Source organism: Dromiciops gliroides, chromosome 1 (assembly GCF_019393635.1).
Source record: "Dromiciops gliroides isolate mDroGli1 chromosome 1, mDroGli1.pri, whole genome shotgun sequence".
Taxonomy (NCBI): domain Eukaryota; kingdom Metazoa; phylum Chordata; class Mammalia; order Microbiotheria; family Microbiotheriidae; genus Dromiciops; species Dromiciops gliroides.
This window is the reverse complement of record NC_057861.1, coordinates 107373399-107393488: the sequence shown is the minus strand read 5'-3', so window position 1 is coordinate 107393488 and position 20090 is coordinate 107373399.

Genomic DNA, 20090 nt, shown 5'->3' with positions numbered 1-20090 from the left:
GAGGTGCTATTTCCCATACATGATGTTTCTTATTACTTCTCTTTTTGTCATTTTGGAAGAGGGTTGGAACAGAGTTGTAATTTCATTAGTACAGGAATATCCTTCTAAAATTGTAGATTATCACCTGCTCAGCAAATTATGGTCTTGGACAGTTGCCAGGAGCAATGAGAAGTTAAGTGATTTGCCAAGGGTCAGACAGTCAGAATATGACAGCAATTTAGTTGGTCAGTCAACAAACATTAAGAAGGCACTTAGCTAGGCACTGTGGAATGCAAAGCTCTGGGGATACAAGGATAAAAAATCAGATAAAAATAGCTTTTAAGGAGCACAGATTGATGGAGAAAACAACATGGAGACAATTATGTACAAATAAGCTAAATATACAGGATAAGTTGAAGAAAATCATCAGAAGGAAGGCACTAGAATTTGGAGGTAAATCTTGAACCCAGGTCTATCCTAATTCTGAAGTATGGGCTCTCTATCCAATATGTTATATTAACTCTACTATTCTACATATGAAGAACCTGAGGCCCAGAGTGGCTGATTGAGTTGCCTAACATTACACAGCTAGTAAATGCCAGACTTGGGACTGGGTCTGACTCTAATGTTCTCTCTGCCAAACTATTTTAGTCCCAGACCACTCCACATATTTCCCACTTTTAGAGATTATCCATCTTCAAGTAGTTTGTGGTAAAGAAAAATCCTGACTTCAACTATGGATAACAATAAATAGGCCAATGAAAGTAGCACATGAACTTGAATTCTTTATATGAATGTGCTGTGAGATGCGAACCTGTGAAAAAGTGTGAATTGTGGGTAAGGAAACATTCTGGATACTAATTCTGTTGGAGTCCAGCTCACTGGCCATAGGAGCCTTAATCATGAGTAATTTCATGACATCAAAGTAGAGAGGGTGACAGGGGAACATGGCCTACATCCTAAGATGAAAGGTAGAAATGAGGGGGTAAGGTACTTCAACCTTTCACTTTTAGAAATCTGATGATCAAAAGCCCCAGAATTGTAGAGTTGTCAGGAGCCTGAAAGGCCATATTCTTTGATGAACTACACCCAAAACTACTGGAAGAATTGGCAGATGTGATTTCTGAACCACTGTCAGTGATCTTTGAAAGATGTTATAGGAGGGGAGAGGTACTATGGAATTGGAAAAGAGGAAAAATTATCCCAGTTTTCAAAAGTGGTCTTAGAATGGAGCCTGTGAAATATAGGACAGTGAGCTAGACATCAGTACTAGGAAAAAACAACAACACTAGGATGCATTTCTAGAGGAATGGGTAATGTTCTTCTCTTGTCTAGGTCTTTGTTGTTTAACTGTGTCTGACTCTTTGTGAAACCAGTTGGGGTTTTCTTGGCAAGGATACTGGAGTAGCTTGCCATTTCCTTCTCCAGCTCATTTTACACATCAGGAAACTGAAGCAAACAGGCACTAAGTTACTTGTCCAGGGTCACACAGGTAGTAAGTATCTGAGGCTGGATTTGAACTCAGGTCGTCCTGACTCTAGGGCCAGCTCTCTATCCTATGCAACACTTAGCTGTCTTGTTAAGCCTAATCAGGCTTAACATTCCCTATTCCTTCACCATTGGGTCTCAAGGTTCTTCACCATCCAGGTGAAGAGGCTCTTTAACATATTGATGTCCTTAAAATGTGGCATCCAGCCCTGCATAATGATAATCCAGATATGGCTCGATGAGGGAAGAGTACAGTGACCCATCACCTCCAAAGCAGTCCACTATGGAATCCGAGAATGTAGCTTTCTTATCATACTGTTCACTCATATTGAGCCTGTAGGGCACTAGAATTCCAATATCTTTCTCAGCTGACCGATCTATTCACATGCTTCGTTCATATTTTAAATTAGTAAGGTAGATTTTTGATGCCAACTCTTATCCCTGTATAATTTCATCTGATGTTCAGCCTAATGCTGAATGAAGCAGTTAGGTGGCTCATTGGATGGAGCACTGAGCCTGTTAAGGAAGTCTTAAGTTCAACACTCACTTCAGATGTGAGCGTGTGATGTAGTTGTGTCACCCTGGGCAAGTCACTTAACTTCCGTTTGCTTCAGTGTTTTCAACTGTAAAATTGGGAAGAATTTGGTGGAAGAGGGGAGAGAAGGGTTATCTTAAAAAACTCAAACCCTTAGCTCCAAATATCCATCTATTCGTTGTCAGGGTTACCCTACCCCAACAACCAATGATAAGTCTTCCTGAATGCTAAGCATGAAGAAATCATAGAATTTAGTGCCTAGTTACCAGCAATAATGTGTTTATACAGGAAACTATCAAATAGTCTGATGCCTCTGGGGGTGAATGGGAGCCTTTCTGGAAACAATCTCATTGTACCTTGTATTTTGTCTTTACTAAGGGAACAACATATCTCTTCCACATACACCCCAAATCAACCTATATTATGTATGCTATTTGTTTTATATGTGGTTTCTGGTGCTTTTACTAGAAGCCAAAATGTGTAGTTATGGGTCTGGTAACAGGAGGTGGTCAATAATGTCAAAAACTAGAGGTCAAAGATAATCAGGACTGAAAAATGCCATTGTATTTGGTGATTGGGAGCTCCATTGCTTGTGAGAGAGGGATAGAGAAAGATAGAGATAGATGCAAGAAGGATGGAATAAAGGAAAGGAAGAAAAAAGGAAGGAAGAAAGGAAGCTTTGCCAAGCACTTACTTCCTGCAAAATACTGTGCTGGGATACAAATAGATGACACAACTCTTCCTCTCAAGGGGTTCACATTCTAATGGGGGAAACAACACATATGGAAGTTTTTGACCTCAAGTCAAAAGGAAGGGTCCCATAGTCTTTAGGGTATAGGAATATATTAGATGGTGTTGCCTCTTTAATGTCGTTTTCACTGACAAAATTACATCAAATGGTTGAACTATTTGACAGTGCCAAACACTTTGGTGGAAAGGGCTTTCTTTTCTGGGTCTTTATTAGGGTGGCTACAGCACCTATAGGTACAATTACCAGGATGCATCTCTGCAGGTGTTGTTTCCAGGATGAAGGAAGAGGGTACTGGGTTAGAAGCATTGCCATTCCCAAGGTTTTTCGGTTCAGGGTCCTGGGCTTTCTCTATCAAGGCCTAAGGAAAGATGGTGGTCATGTTGGCAATGGCTGTGGGGAATGGCTGTGACTTGTGGAGAATACACTTCCTTCTTTCTCTTTAAGAGTCTTGCTTCTTTAGGTAGACAGATTGGTTTGCATGCCCTGTGTGGCAGTTGGTTTGCAGTTGGTAGAGATGGTTGACCCTGTATCCATATAATAATCCATAATCCAGATAATGACTGTAAGAACTAGATTGGAAGCAGGACCTGGGTGGTCTGGAAAGTGCTGCCAATTCTAGAGTTCCTGTACCTATCTGCCTATTGTTGGTAGTTGTTCATTATCTCTTGTTTATGATAATGAGGAAGGTGATCCCCCTTCTCCACAATCATTTTTCCCCTCAATGATGATCGTAGAGGCTAGGTTGTAAACAGGTATTATTGTTTGGGGAGGGAGGAACTGCTATTCCCAAGGCTATTAGGTCCAGCTGTATCATCAGGTGTTAAGGGAAGATGATAGTCAAAATGGCAGTAGTGTTATGACTTGCCTGAAACATATCACCTTCTGTCTATTCCTCAGGGTACCTTGCTGATTCAATTAAAATGTCTTCCCCACCCTTTGTGTGGCATAGAAAAAGGTAAACCGGTGCAGAGAAAATTAAATTATAAAGACTTGATTTGAGAATGTATAGTGAGGGTATGGAGGTTTCAGGTGTTGACAATTTTTTCAAGATTTCTATAAGTCAAGAGGAGTAAAGACATGGATTTGAGGTGAATCTTTTAATCTTGGGGATATCTGAGCATGTTTGTAGGTAGATGGGAAGAAGGAAAGACTGAAGATACATGAAGTAATAAAGATGGCTACTGAAACAAGGTCCTAAGGGAGGTGGGAGGGAATGACTTCAAGGCCACATACAGTGAAGACAACTCCTCTTCTTTGACTAGAAGGAAGGAGGAGGTAATGGTTCTGAGGGTGCTAGAAGGTACTAGAATGGTACTAGAAGGAAGGAGGAGGTAATGGCACTGAGATGTGAAGAAATCTAAGAGAGATTGAAGGATGTTATGTTGTATGGCCTTAATCCACTCAGATGTAGGCGTTGCAGCCATCTGCCACAAGTGTGTGGAATAGTGGGCAGGTGGGGGAGGTGGTACAATTGTGGGTGAGACATGAGGAAACAAAAGTTTGAAAAAGCTGTTATGGGGGATGAGACAGAGAGTACAAACAGGTAAAATAGAAGGATTTTAACTTGCTGGGCCCAGATTAACTACCACAAAGGGAAGAGAAAGTACTGGTAGGTGTGATTGCTAAGCGACTGTCAATGATCTTTGAAATACCATGGGATAGTGGACTCACCATGGGGCCATAGCAGGGTGAATTTTATTCTAGTTTTCATGAGAGGAAAGAAAGTAAAATCTTTGAACTATAGTTTGACTTTGATTCCTGGCAACCTAAATCCTATTGATAAAAGAAAAATGTGTAAACATTTGTGAAGGGAAACAGTGATGAAAGAGAGCCAGCTTGGGTTCATCAAGAACAAGAACCTCATATCTTTGGGTTTTATGTACTCTAGCAAATCATTTGACAACAGCATGCTGATATACAAGATAGAAAAAACGTGGGTTAGATGAAAATAGTGTCAGGTGGTTTTGGAGTTGGATGGAAGACTGAAGCCATACTAGAGCAGGGGTTCTTAATCTGGGGTTTAAAGGCCCCTAATGGATAGATTTCTGGCAACTTGGGGAAAATTACACCTTTATTTTCCTTAACTTTTAACTTAAATTGATCATTTCTTTCAATTATTTAAAAATGTAATTATGAGAAAATGTCCATTGACTTCACCAGACTACTGGAGGGGGGAGCATGACACAAAAAGTTAAAAACCTTTGATTTAGAGGGAAGCTTCTCACATCATGCCCAGAGTATTTACCCTTTGCCTTGTGTTAATTAAATTATTTTAATTATGTTTTCTTCCAATAAATGAAAATCTAACTTCTCTCCCAATATTTGAAAAGAAAACTCCCATTACAAAAGAATGCATGATTTGTTGGTATATATTAAACAAACCACCACAATGGTCAAATTAAAAATCACCTCTCTCTCAAGATGTGTGTAGCATCTTTCACAAGTACCCTAGAATTGTGGTTGGCCATTGGATTGATTAGAGTTCCTAAGCATTTCAAAGTTGTTTTTCTCTACAATAGTGTTGTTATTGTATTAATTGTTGTCCTTGTCCTCCTTACCTCACTTTGAATCAGTCCATACAACTGATGGTTTCTGTGGAACCATTCCCTCATCATTTCTTATAGAGCAATAGTATTCTATCACATACGTGTAACATAACGAGTTCAGTCATTCCCCAATTGTTAGGTACCTCTATAGTTTCCAATTCTTTCCTACCACAAAAAGTTGCTCAACATTTTGTGTGTGTGTGTGTGTGTGTGTGTGTGTGTGTGTGTGTGTGTGTGTGAATGATATGGATAAGGGAGTAGATGGCAAACATCAAGTTTTCAGGTAACTAAAAGGAGAGAAAACTATCCAATTTGATAACAGATTGGTACAATGAAAAATAGCTTGGGGAGCTATAGCATAGTAATACATAGATAATACTTAATAGTGTTGTAATACAGAAACACTTTCTATTGGCTACAGTAATGAATGAATCCAATAACATGCAATTAAATAGACATATTATATTTCTTGAGTCATCATTGCAAAATTTTTTTATTCAACCTGCTGACAACAGTAGCTTCTATTTCTATAGGTTCACAAAGTGTTCTTTTCACACCAGCCCTATGAGTTCAGTTGTTCAATCATTATTATTCACATATTTTCTAAGACTGAGTCTTAGAAAGGTGCCTTGCTCAAGGTCACAGAGCTAGCCAGGTTCATAGTGAGGATTTGGAATTAAATATGCCACTCCAAGGGACTCCAATGCAAAGAGGGGAGATTTAAGCCATTTATTGTAACAGTCAAGTTGGCATCTCAAAACTGAATTATTGCATGTGTGTCCTGAGCTTGTATTCTTGGGTTGCTTACATGAGCCAGCTAGATCATGATAAAAAAGAAGCACGCTCTAGTACAGAGGGTATTAAATAAATGGCCTGTGGGCTAAATGCAATAATCAACACGTCCTATTGTGGCCCAAACTAGATTAAAATGTAATTAGAAAATATTTAATAAAATAAGCAAAAATACAATAAAACATAGACATAATAATATTTTAAAACTAAGGTACTATATGACACACAATCATCCTTATGCATGGCTTAGTGACTAGTCACCATTTCTACTTCAGTATGGTAGTGTAGTGACCAGAATGCTGAACTTGGAGTCAGGAATGTCTAGGTTCAAATACATATTCTCTATATTTTATCTTTGTGGCCTTGGACAAGTTATTTATTATCTCTGTGGCTCAGTCTTCTCATCCATAAAATGGGGATATTAATACCTGCAGTATCAGCTCTACCAACTGATTATGAGAATCAAAAGAGATAATGTATATAAAATACTATATACATGTTATTATTATTATTAGTATTATTTTAGTGAGACATTTGGGGTTAAGTGACTTTCCCAGTGTCAAGTGTCTGAGGTTGGACTTGAACTCAGGTCTTCTTGAATCTAGGGCTGGCGCTCTATCCACTGCACCACCTAGTTGCCCCTATTATTCTTTTTCTGATTCTTATCTTCTACTCAATAGTGCTCAGATTGAAATAATTCTGGGCTGAAGAATTTTCCTTCTATTCTTTTTTTTTTTATAAAGAATGCACTGCAAACTTTTGCGTGGATGGATAAAATGACTGCTTTTTGTGGCAATTAAAATGTTGGTGTATAAGCTTCTATTTAAGCTTATTTGGTACAACTCTAGGGGCAGAAAGGACAACAGGGATGATGTGAACCTCATGCTGCTCACTGATGCTTTTGATCTCTTCTGTTAGATCTCTTTATTTTGAAAACTTTTCATTCCATGTAGCTTGGATATTGTGAATATTTGGTTTGGTGCCATCTATTTTAAAACACTGTTAGATTTTGATGGGTCAATGCTATGTCCAGACAACTATAGGTAACAGTTTGAGTTTTGATAATGATCTGATTCTGGAACAATTTATTAGTTGAGTTGTCCAGGATATTTTGAAGTATGTGTTTGTAGCATGATGATTCTTAAAAGTTCATCTAAGGTAGTGAGTTCTGGTCTATAATTCTATCTAATAGGTCATATCTTTTTTACATTTTTATTTAAAGTTTTGAAATCCTCTATCCCTTCTTCCCTCCTTCTCCCCACCCCAAGATTGTAATCAAATGTAGGTTATACATATTCAGACATGTAAAATATTTCCAAAATAAAGTCATTTTGTACAAGAAGACTCAAATAAAGAAAAAAAGAAAGAAAATGAAAAATAGGATATTTTAGTCTGCCTTCAATAAATATTAGTTCTTTTTCTAGAAGCAGATAGTATTCTTCATTATTAGTTCTTTAGGATTACTGTATTGCTGAGAATAGCTAAGTCATTCAAAGTTTTTCATCAAACAATATTGTTGTTACCATGTACAACTATCTCCTGCTTCATTTCACTTCACTATGCATCAGTTCATGTAAGTCTTTCCAGGTTATTCTGAAGTCATCCTGCTTGTCATTTCTTATAGTACAATAATATTCCATTACAATCATATATCACAGCTTCTTCAGTCACTCCCCAATTGATGGGTATTCCTTTGATGTCCAATTCTTAGCCACAGTAAAAAGAGCTTCTATAAATATTTTTGTACAAAGAGGTTCTTTTCTCCTTTTTTGAATGTCTTAGATATATAGACCTAACAGTGGTATTTGGATCAGTTCACAACTCTACCAACAATGCATTATTGTCCAAGTTTTCCCACATCCTCTTCAACATCCAACATTTTCCTTTTTTGTAATATTAGCTCCTCTGATAGGCATGACGTGGTATACCACATTGTATCTTGCTAGGTTTTGATACCTGTTAACTTTTTATAGCCTTCAGTGATGGTTTGCCCAATTTTTACCTCTTCTTCGTATATTTACCTTGGTGCTTAATTCTAAGCTTCTTAAAAGATAATCCTTTTATGATTTCTAATGACCATGGGCTACATTTTTTGGAAAACATTGAGAAGCTTAGTACATTTAGAGGAAGTCAACAGACTGGTTAGTAGCTTTGAAATATGACTTGGGGGTATTTAGTCTAATGAAACAAACAAACAAACAAAAAAGACTTAGAAAGCATAAGGTCTCTGTTTTTTAAAATTTGAAGGGGTCTTCTGTGAAAGAAGGATTAGACTTAGGGTCATAGATTTAGATCTGGAAAGTATATTTGAGGTCATCTAATCTAACCCTTTTATTTTACAGATAAGGAAACTGAGGCCCAGTGATATACTTGCTCCAAATCACACAGGTACGTAAGTGGAAGAGCTGAGATTTGTTCCTAGGTTGTCTGACTTGAAATCCAGGGCTCTTTCAACTATATCACCTTGAAATAGTCCACTAAAGATGCATAGAGAGATTTACATTCAATATAAGGAAAAAATATTCCCCCTTTTTAGTTAAACTTTCTAAAAGTAGAATAGGTTGCTTTTGGAAGATAGTCAGTTTCTCATTACTGGACACCTTCAACCAGATCCTGGATGATGTTTTGTAAATGGATGTTATATATAAGATTCTTGCTTAGGTATGTGTTGAATTAAATGGCCTTTGAGATGCCTTCCAGCTCTCTGATTCTATGATCTCTTATGCCTCATTCCCCTTCTTGAAGATACTATTATTATTTGAGTGTTATACACATTTGCAATTCCTAGGAAGGTGTGAGGAGTAATTAGATAATACCTTGTGAAGGGCTTTTAACTTTCAGGAAGAAAAGGAGAGAAAGGAATGAAATTATCTTCTTTAAATTTACTAAGTGAATCCACATAACTGAAAGCATTAAACAGGATTAAATAAAAATGGTAGCAGGGAATGTCTCTCTAGGCTAAACTGCTTAAGGATTCATATATTCTGCTTTATGGTCTGCCACTAATTTGCTGTATGACCTTTAGTAAGACACTTTGGACCAGGTACTGCTGGGCGAATAGGTTACTCCCGGTGTGCAAGCTAAGCTATTGAAAAGCATATTAATTCTTTCATTCCACTGGGACACTTGCTTCTAAGCCATTCAAAAACTGGACCAAAGGGAATCATTTAGAATCCTCACACTGGCATTCAAGGCCCTTTATAACCTATCTCTGCATGATACCATGCAGTGTGAGACTAGGAAGTAAAATCCAATTACAGTCTAGGTTCAAGGTATAGTTAATTTTTGTTCTAGTCAACCTAGGAGACAGCCTGATTATACCTTCTGCTGGATTTTTTTCTCCTAGCACAATCAATATATTTCCTAATTTTTTTTTTACTATTCAGTCTTTATGTTGGAAGAAGGCAAGAAAGTTTATTACCTTGCCCTTCTTCCCCTGATCTATAAAAACCAACAAATAACACTTTTAGATTAAAAATGGAATTTACTGAAAAATAATAAAGGACACCCATGGTGTCCTGGGAATATAATGATAGATTAAAACACTGGTAGAGGATTTGTGATTTTTAAATTTATAGGGTTTCATACTAGCTCTATGAACAGACTGCCACTAGATTTACTCATAAGAATTCTTATAGAAAATTTTTTTCACTAGATGGAAAGGGTAATGGATTTTGAGTCTCTGTAGCTTGAAACAATAGTTCTATTATATGTAAATAAAACCTCTATATTTTGAAAACTTGTGTGACTTAGTACTTATAAGGGGAGCTAGTGACCACTCCTGAAAAAGTGCCAGATACTAAAGCTTTTAGGTTCCACATAGGTGGGGACAGTCAGCTAGATTAGCAAGAATTTTCTAAAGGTAAGAAGAGAGACTGTGGCACAAGAATATGATCTTCAACGAGAGACTCTAATCACTGAACAGAGTACAGAGGACTGACAATTCAGAATACTGTTCAACTCTTGAGAGAGGGGTAATGGACTAATAGACACAATAAGAAGTACATTTTTGGATATGGCCAACATGAAGATTTATTTTGCTTGACTATGATTATATTCCAATACTTAGTACATGTGCCCAAGCTCATAGTAGGTGCTATATAAATGTTTATTGATATGATATGAGTATTTTGTAGTCTTGTCTCTCCCTTCCCAGTGAGAGGAGATATGGAAGAGAAAAGAAAGTATGATAATTGAGTATATATATAGCAATCATATATGGTCATGAAAATCACAGCCCTAGGCTGACACTTGCCTTCTCTAGCACTCTAGCTCAGTCTTGTAGCTATACTATATGTCCCTTAGATCCACTAGATTTGGTTTAGTAAATTCCTATAAATACTCCTTTGTCTTTTTGACTCTTAATAAAAAAGATTTCTCCAAATATGCACTTTAGGCCTTAATATCTCCCTCTTCATTCTTTGATCCCTAAAAGGTTCTCTCATATCAGCTCTCTCTCTCTCTCTCTCTCTCTCTCTCTCTCTCTGTGCTCTTTACATTCTTGTTACCTTACTACTTGGAGAAAATTCCATCAGCCACATCATTCTGTCTTCTTTGATTCTTCATGGTCAAATAATTTCCTAGCTATGACCTACAGTGGCTTTAGATTCTGAGGTCTGTTAGTGATATAAAATTCAAATAGAAATGGATCACTGATGGATGCATATTGACATAGAAAACCACAAAATTAACATTATCAATGTTGTTTTTTTATTTATTTTGTTAAAACTGCCAATTGCATTTTAATATGGTGCTAGCACTGGGGAGTTTTCTGGGCTTCCAGTATGATGCCTCTTCCAACTAACTCCCTTGCTTCTTCTCTCAGACAAACTTGTTGAATACTTCTTACTGTGTGCTTTTTTATGGTTCTGATCTAACTCCTCACTCATTGGTCTAGTAGAAATGACAGTCTTACTTGCAAACAATTAGATAATGGATGTCTCTTAGTCTTAAGTAGGCATTTAATCATTTTTTTAGCTTAAATGAACTATTTCCCTATGTTTTGACCTCTCCCTACTGGGTATGTGTCCTAAAGACAATATGATTCCCACACCACTTTTTTTTTTTCCTGGCTGGATATGTGATTTTATTGGTGTAGGGAGCCTCTTATGAGGAACTTCCTTAATGATAATGATGATACATAAATAACTTACATTTATACAATCACTTTAAGGTTTACCAAGTACTTTCCAAATATTATCTAGTTTAATCTCCAGAACAATTTTGGCATGTTAAGTGACTTGCCTAGGGTCACATAGCCAGTAGGTTTCTAATGCTAGGTTTGGGAAGGGCAAGAAAACAAGCATTTATATAGCACCTACTGTGTGCCAGGCACTATACTTAGCATTTTTTACAACTATTATCTCATTTGATCATCACTACAACCATGGGAGCTAAATGGTATTTTTCACACTTGAGGAAATTAAGCAAACAGAGGGTAACTGACTTGCCCAGAGTTGCATAGCTAGTAAGTGTCTGAGGCCATATTTAATCTCCAGTTTTCCTGACTCCAGGTTCAGTGTTCTATTCACTGCTCTATCTAGCTTCTCTCTGCAACTTACAGTCTTAGAGAGTGGTCTTCAAGGGGGACACTGAGAAGTTAAATGACTTGTCTAGGTTTAAATAGTAAGTTGAACCTAGATCTTCCTGACACTAAGGTCAAATATTTCTACTACTGCTGGAGGTAACACTGCTTCTGAAAATGAATTCATATCCTGTGATCAAAATTGCACTGGAAAACAGTACTATCAGCAATTTTTTACCTTTTTTCCCCAAAATTACATGGGATCAATATAATCCATCCCAACAAATGAATTTCCTGACATCCCATAACACTTCAATCAATAGTCAAAGTCACTACTATACAATGTTGGGCTGGACTGCAGTGTCTGAAATTGCTCTCTAATTGCTTCATGAGTTTACATTAACTATTTTTCCACCTCAACAAGAATATTAGCTTCCTAAAGTGAAGTCATGGGATCATAGTTTTAGAACTGGGAATGATTCTGAAGGCCATCTAGTAAAATCGCCTCATTTTATAGATGAGAACCTAAGTGACTTGCCCAAGGTTATACAGAGAGTGCCACAGCCAGGATTTGAACCCAAGAGAACTGACTCCAAAAGCATCAACATTTCTACAATACCAAGCCACCTCTACAAACATCCTCTCATCCTTTCATTGGTAACTCTGATGGTGCTAGACACAATAGAGGAGAAAAGATCTAGGGATTTTACTGGGCTGTAAACTCAACATCAGACAGTTTAACATGGTGGCCAAAGTAGCTAACATCCTTTTTCAGAGAGGCATAGTATTAAAAAGAAATTAGGTCAGTTTTGCTGCACTCAGTACCTGTCAGACCATAACTAGAGTGTTGCATACAGTTCTGGGTACCACAATAGGGAAGAGACTCTGACAAACTGGAGAGTAACCAGAAGTGTGTATCCTGCATGTGGAAGGGACTATAGACTATTCCATACAAGCATTTACTGAAGGCACTAGAGATATTTACCTTGGGTGTGAAAAAACTGACAAGGAGCAAGATGGCTATCTTTAACTATCTGAAGGGCTATCATAGGAAAGAGAGATAAAGCTTGACCTCTTTGACCTAGAGGATGAACTAGAAGCAATAGCTAGAGGTTGCAGAGAGGAAAGTTTCAAATTAATGGAAAGAAGAAATACTTCCTAAAAACCATAGTGATTCTCCAATGGAATGGACTCTCTTGGGAGATGGTGAATTACTAATTACTGGCAAGCTTAAAGGGTAGGCTGGATGTCAATGTTATAGAGGGAATTGTAGCTGCAGTATAAACCAAATCAAATGGCCTTTCACATCCCTTTCAATTTTCTCAGCCTGAGATGGTGCCACTTTAATATTGTAAGTATCAATTTGAATTTGATGTTCTTGTTTGATCATTTTCAGTTTTCAGCAACTCTCCATGGTCCTATTTGGGGTTTTCTTGATAAAGATACTGGAGAAGTTTGCCATTTCCTTCTCCAGCTCATCTTATAGATGAGAAAACTGAGACAAATAAGGTTAAGTGACTTGCCCAGGGTCACAGAGCTTGCAAGTGTCTGAGGCCAGATTTGAACTCAGAGTCTTCCTGACTCCAGGCTCAGCAGTCTATCTACTGCACCACCTAGCTGCCTTATGAACATGATAAAGTTTAATTAGATAGGACCTACTGACTGAACAACAATTATAATAATATAAACACTATATTACCTTTGGTTAGCACTTTTTAAAGTATCTCACTTGTAGTTAGGCGATATAACATATAGATAGAATACTGGATGTGTGAGAAAGCTTGTGTTAGAATCATGCCTTGGATATTTACCAGCCATGTAATACTGGGTAAGCCATTTAACATCCATCAGTCTCAGTCTCCTCATTGATTAGCCCCTATGTAAGCTAGTACCTACTTCACAGGTTTGTTGTGAAGATCAAATGAGGTGATACATCCTAACAAGTTGGTTATTATCATCATATCGTCCTCACCCTGCCAATGACATCATCTTGACCTTTGGATAAAACGTTAGTCAAGACGTCAGTAGAGACAACTCAGTCCTTCCTTGCTTAGAAAGCCGAGTGCCTTGGTCTAAATTATGATTCTTGAGATGAGGGAATGAAGCTGTCAGCATCTCTCCTGAAAAATATGCTTGGCACAGCCTGGCATTCTGACCAGGATGCTATACACATCTACAAGAGGAATTGCCTTTGGGAACTCTGTGCTGTGGCCCAGAATAGCAGCCGTGCTGTTCCCCTCTGATTACAAATGATCAGTGAGAATCTGAACCATTCAATGGACCAACATTTGCTGAACACTCACTGTATGCAAGTCATGATTCTGGGTGCTGGAGATAAAGATGAAAAATGACATTGTTTGCCCTTATACAACTTCCAATCCTAAACTGGGGATAAAGGATATAAGCAAACAAAAGAGCTACAATGATGAGACAGGCCCCCAGAGGTACTGTGACCAGTCTCATGAGCAAATAGACAATGTAGTTAGATCTGGAAGAGACTCCACACATTTGGGCAGCTAGGTGGTGCTGTGGATAGAGTGAAGGACCTGGAGTTAGGAAAATCAGAGTTCAGATTGGGTATCAACTAGCTATATGATCCTGGACAAATCACTGAACTTTTATCAGCTTTAGTTTTCTCAGCTGTGAAATAGAGATGATAATACCTACTTCACAGGGCTGTTGTAAGGATCGAATGAGGTAAATATGTAAAGTGTTTTGCAAATTTTGTTGTTGTTGGTCAGTCATTTCAGACATTTTTGACGCTTTGTGACCCCATTTGGGATTTTCTTGGCAAAGATACTATATTGGTTTGCCATTTCCTTCTCCAGCTCATTTTACAGATGAGGAAACTAAGGCAAATAGTGTTAAGTGACTTGCCCAGGGTCACATAGCTAGAAAGGGTCTGAAGCTGGATTTGAACTCAGGAAGATGAGTCTTCCTGATGCCAGGCCCAGCACTCTATCCACTATGCTACCTAGATGCCCTTGTAAACCTTAAATCCACATATAAATGATAGCTATTGCTCTTGTTTTTACATAGCACAGATAAACATTAGACACATATCTTAGGACTTAATACTTTTCTGCTATCAAGGATGACTCAAGAAAGATGGACATTATTTAAATGTCTTTAAGATTCTTCTATAGAAACCAAACTGGGGCAGCTAGATGGCACAATGGATAGAGCAATGCCTCTGAAGTTGGGAGGACCTGAGTTCAAATCTGACTTCAATCACTAGCTATATGACCCATGGCACTTGCCTCAACTTGTCACTTAACCTCAATTGCCTTAAACATCTGGGGCCATCTCCAGTCACACTGATGTATATCTTGCCACTGGACCCAGATGGTTCTGGAGGAGAGGGTGATGTTGGTGACCTTGAACAGCCCTGCCTCTCTTTTATATACAATTCACTGCAAGTCATGACATCACCCTGATGTCATGGTCCTCTTTGAGAATGAAGCACAAACAACAACAACAATAGAACTAATCATTTCTCTTTTCTCTGATTGTCTCTTCCAGAAGCCTCCAGATTGACCATTTGGCAGAATTGACCAGACAATTGAATGAAAACAAACAGCATTAATTCAGTCAATTAGACTAAGTATTTTGTGTATGGTTGAATTGACTAGCTGTTTGACTGAATGAGACAAGTAAATTCAGTCTAGAAGGAAAAACAGATTTTATATTAAGAAATGATCTTTGTGGATGAACTCTTTTGCAGCTCTAAGTACTTAATTGCTATCTTGCATATTGTTTCTTGGCATAAAGGAAAAAATACTGTGCAATAAGAATTAGAGCTTTCCAAAAGTAGAAAGAGTTGTCTTAAAAAGGTGGTCAACTCCCCTTCACATAAAAGCTTCAAACTGAGGCTAGATGACTACTCCAGCAGAGGCAGCTAGGTTGTTGTTGTTTGTCCTTCATTCTCAAAGAGGACCATGACATTGGGAAGTGACGTCATGACTTGTGGTGAATTGGATTTAACTGAGGGAGGGTTGTGCAAAGTCACCAGCCTCACTCTCTCCTCCAGACCCATCTGGGTCCGGTGGCAAGATATATATCAGAATGACTGGAGATGTCCCTGGATGTTTGAAGCAATCAGGGTTAAATGACTTGCCCAGGGACACACAGCTAGTAAGTATCAAGTGTCTGAGGCCAGAGTTGAATTCAGGTCATCTTGACTCCAGGGCCAGTGCTCTATCTACTTTACCACCTAGCTGCCCAGCTTGGTAGAGTGGTGGATAGAACTCAGGGCCAGAAGTCAGGCTGACCTGTCTCAGACACTTTCTGACCCTGGGAAAGGCACTTAATGTCTCTTTGCCTCAGTTTCTTCAACTGTAAAATGGGGAAAATAATAGCACCTACTTTACAAGGTCATTGTGGGGATAATATTTGTAAAACACAGCACAATGCCTGACACAGAATAGTACTTAATAAATTCTTCCTTCTTTTTTACTTGTCAGAGATTCCTGTTCAGGTACTACTTGGGTGAGAGTCAGCAAATTCAGCATCTTTTATTAAGTACCTAGTTTGAGCAGGTAGCTATGTTAGGCCCTGAGACAAAACAAAAACAAATACTTCTTCCCTTCAGTAATTTACATTTTACTGGCGCATCTCTCACAGTGCTTTACACACAGTAGGCAGTCATAAAAGTGGATTGATAATGCCTGATGCATTCTGAGATTTCTTCTAAGATTCCATCATTTACTTTTTGTCCTCACAAACTACATGGACCCAGAACACTAGTAATTTTTTTCTGAACTTGGGCATTTGCAGAAACTGGCAAGAATGCAGAAAAGTAAAGCATTTAGCAATTCCTGTCCCTTAAATTTTTGTTTTGTTTTGGGGAGTGAGGAGAATCACCTTTTCTATCAATCCTTACAGCAAAGAGGCACTTCTGAGACCATGAAAACAAAGCAAGGTATTTTCATTTTGTGTTTTAGATACAGAAACAGATCAAGTGAGGGGCAGATGCTTTTCTTTTTAAAAATAAAAGGAGCATCTGAGAGTTTCTACTGCTGCCTTCTGTAGAAGAATTCCACAGATGGGGTTCATATCATCAAAGAGGTCTGCAAAGCACTGGAGGGACTGAATTTTACTCCCATCTTGTTTGAGACGGGGAAGGGAGCTGGGTGATGTCAAGTGGTTTAGGGCTGAAAAGGACTTCAGAAATCACCTTGTTCAACCTGCTCATTTTATAGCTCTGAAAACTGATGCCCATGTAAGACCCTGGGATCATACCATCAGAAGCAGGGAGGGCTTTGAACCTGAGTGCCTTGTCTCCAAATCCAATGCTCTTTCAATATCCCATTGCCAAACCTCAAATGAAGGCCCTGAGCTTAGGAAATCAATTATTAATGACATTTGTTTGAATGACTAAAAGGACAAGTCTTGTCTATTTTGTTTGGTATATAGACAATTGAACAATCATATGGAATCAGGTCTTGTGGATACTATCTCTGCAAAGTCTCTTGAAACTATTTTTGTTTTACTCTGCTCATTGACATCACTGCCTTGCTCATTTTTTTTGTGAAGCAATTGAGGTTAAGTGACTTGCCCAGGGTCACACAGCTAGTAAGTGGTAAGTGTCTGAGGCCGGATGTGAACTCAGGTACTCCTGAATCCAGGGCTGGTGCTTTATCCACTGCGCCATCTAGCTGCCCCTCTCCTTGCTCATTTTAATCAGCCAATAAACATTCATTAAATGTCTACCATGTGCCAGGCACTAAATGCTAGGGGTTACAAAAATGCAAAAGATAGTCCCTATCCTCAAGGAGCTCACAATCTAATGGAGGAAACAAGCAATCAAATATATACAAACATGGTACATACATGCTAAATTGTTGTTGTTTGTCTTTTGTTCTCGAAGACGACCATGACATCAGGGTGATGTCATGACTTGTAGAGAATTGGATTTAAGTGAGAGAGGACTGTGCAAGGTCACCAACCTTACTCTCTCCTCCAGAGCCATCTGGGTCCTGTGGCAAGATAAGTATGAGGGCTACTGAAGATAGCCCTGGATGTTTAAGGCAATTGGGGTTAACTGACTTGCCCAGGGTCACACAGCTAGTTAGTGTCTGAACCACCTAGCTGTATAAGGAAGCTGAACATGCAGGAGGGGGGTTATGAATGATTTTGAATACCAAACAAAAGATTCTTTCTTTGATCCTAGAGATGGTAAGGGGTCATGGAGAGTGGGTGGATGGTAGTAATCTTGTTGGTAATCGTTTGGAAGGGAAATATTCAAGAGGGAAAGATAATGGGTTCAATTTATGACTTGTTGAGTTTAACATGTGTACAAGACTTTTATTTTGATATGTCTGAAAGGCAGCTTTGGCCAGTGAGAGTGGAGAACAATGAAGAGATTCAGATCGTATATTTTAGAATTATCTCTATAAAGACAATAATTAAATCCATGGAAGACAAGATCACCAAGTGAAGTAGGGAGGAAATTGATAGAGAGGAAAAGAGGACTTATGACAGAGCCCAGGGAGACACCCACTGTCAGTAGACATGGCCTGGATGAGAAGCTAGCAGGTAATACTGAGGAATGGTCAGATAGGTAGGTGGAGAACTAAGAGAGAATGGTGTCCTGAAAACCTAGAGAAAAGAAGAGGAAGGAGAAGAGGGCTATTGACAGTGTCAAAGGAGGCCGAGGGGTCAAGAAGAATGAGGATTGAGAAAAGACCATTGGATTAGGCAATTAAAGGACCAATTGTAAGTTTGGAGAGATAAATTTTGGTGGAATGATGATGTAAGAAACCTGATTGCAGGGGATTAAAAAGAGAATGAGAGGGGCAGCTAGGTGGTGCAGTGGATAAAGCACTGGCCCTGGATTCAGGAGGACCTGAGTTCAAATCCAGCCTCACACACTTCTTCACTTACTAGCTGTGTGACCCTGGGCAAGTCACTTAACCCCCATTGCCCTGCAAAAAAAAAAAGAGAGAGAGTGAGAGGAGAGGAGATAGAGACATTTATTTTAGATAGCCTTATCAAGGAGTTTTTCCATGGTGGAGGAATGAAGGCTTTGAATAGTGGGAGTGATTCAAGCCTGAGTCTTGGCAAAAGATAATCAGTGATATGAAAAGGAGTTCAGGGACTAAAGAGAAGAGGCCGATATAAAGTTGAACTAGTTACTTTTATCTTTGTCATCACCAATAGCACCTAGAGCAGCAGGTCACATACAGAAGATGTCTAATATCTGCTGAGTTAATGAGTCATCTTCTCTGAATTGTCCAAAGGGACAGTCAGGGTACTCTTCAGAATAGCTGTTTTTTTTTTGTTTGTTTTGTTTTGTTTTGTTTACTAGACTTGTGATTTTATGAACATAGAAGTTACTTCTCCCAATGCAGATTGGCCCACGTGCTTGTGTTCTGCAGCTTATAATGATGGAGAATACCCCAGGGCTCCGGCAACTAGGTGGTGCTGTGGATAGAGTCCTGGCCCTGCAGTCAGAAAGATTAACATTCCTGAATTCAAATCTGGTCTCAGATACTTACTAGCTTTGTGAACCTGGGCAAGTCACTTAATCATGTTTGCTCAGTTTCCTTACCTGTCAAATGAACTGGAGAGGGAAATGGCTAACCACTCCAGTATCTTTGCCAAGAAAACCCCAAATGGGTGATGAAGAATCAGATATGACTGAAACAACTGAACAACAACCACCCTAGGGCACTGAGAGGTTGTGATGACTCAGATTTGCACAACCAGTGTTAGAAACAGGACTCGACCCAGGCTTCCTGATTTCAAGGCCATCTCTCTATCCACTACACCACACTACTTCTAATCCTACATATAAGGAAACTAAGGCCTAGAGAAATGGAACAACTTTCTTAAAATGCTGCTTCTCTGAATTCATTTTGGCCAAAGTTTTAGACTCGTGGGCCTGCTTTTCCTTCCACAGACGTGACACCGAGATGAAATTTCTAGTTCTCAGTGCCTATTTGATTCAACAGCTTTCTCCACAGCTCTGTATTCATGGACACAAGGATGCCCTTGATACCTTCTAGTCATAGAGAGTCTCATGGCTTTCCAGTGAGACATGGCTTCCCTTCTGATCCCCTCATTAGTTTAAGAGAAGCAAGTTAGACTTCAGTGAGCCAGTCAGTCATCTTTATGTGGAAATGACAATGTGAGAGATGTCTGGCATGACATCCATCGGTGAGGGGATTGAGAATGTTCTGGAGCATCAATAATGCATCCCCCTGCCTTTCCTTCTTGTCAGACTGAGGTAGCCCATCCCTTCCTGCAAAGTTATTGTGGGAGATTTAAAAGTCAAATGTGGAGACCCTGACATTACCTCAGCCCAAGATCGCTCCCCATGTCTCACCACACCATAATGACATCCTCATCAGGTGGCTCCTGCGTGTCACAAGGGCATGTTAAGGGAGAAGGGGATGTGAGTTTATCTGGCATAAAACAAATTGGTCCCCTGGGGAAGGAACACTAATCTTCCAGGGGAGGGGGTGCCTATTC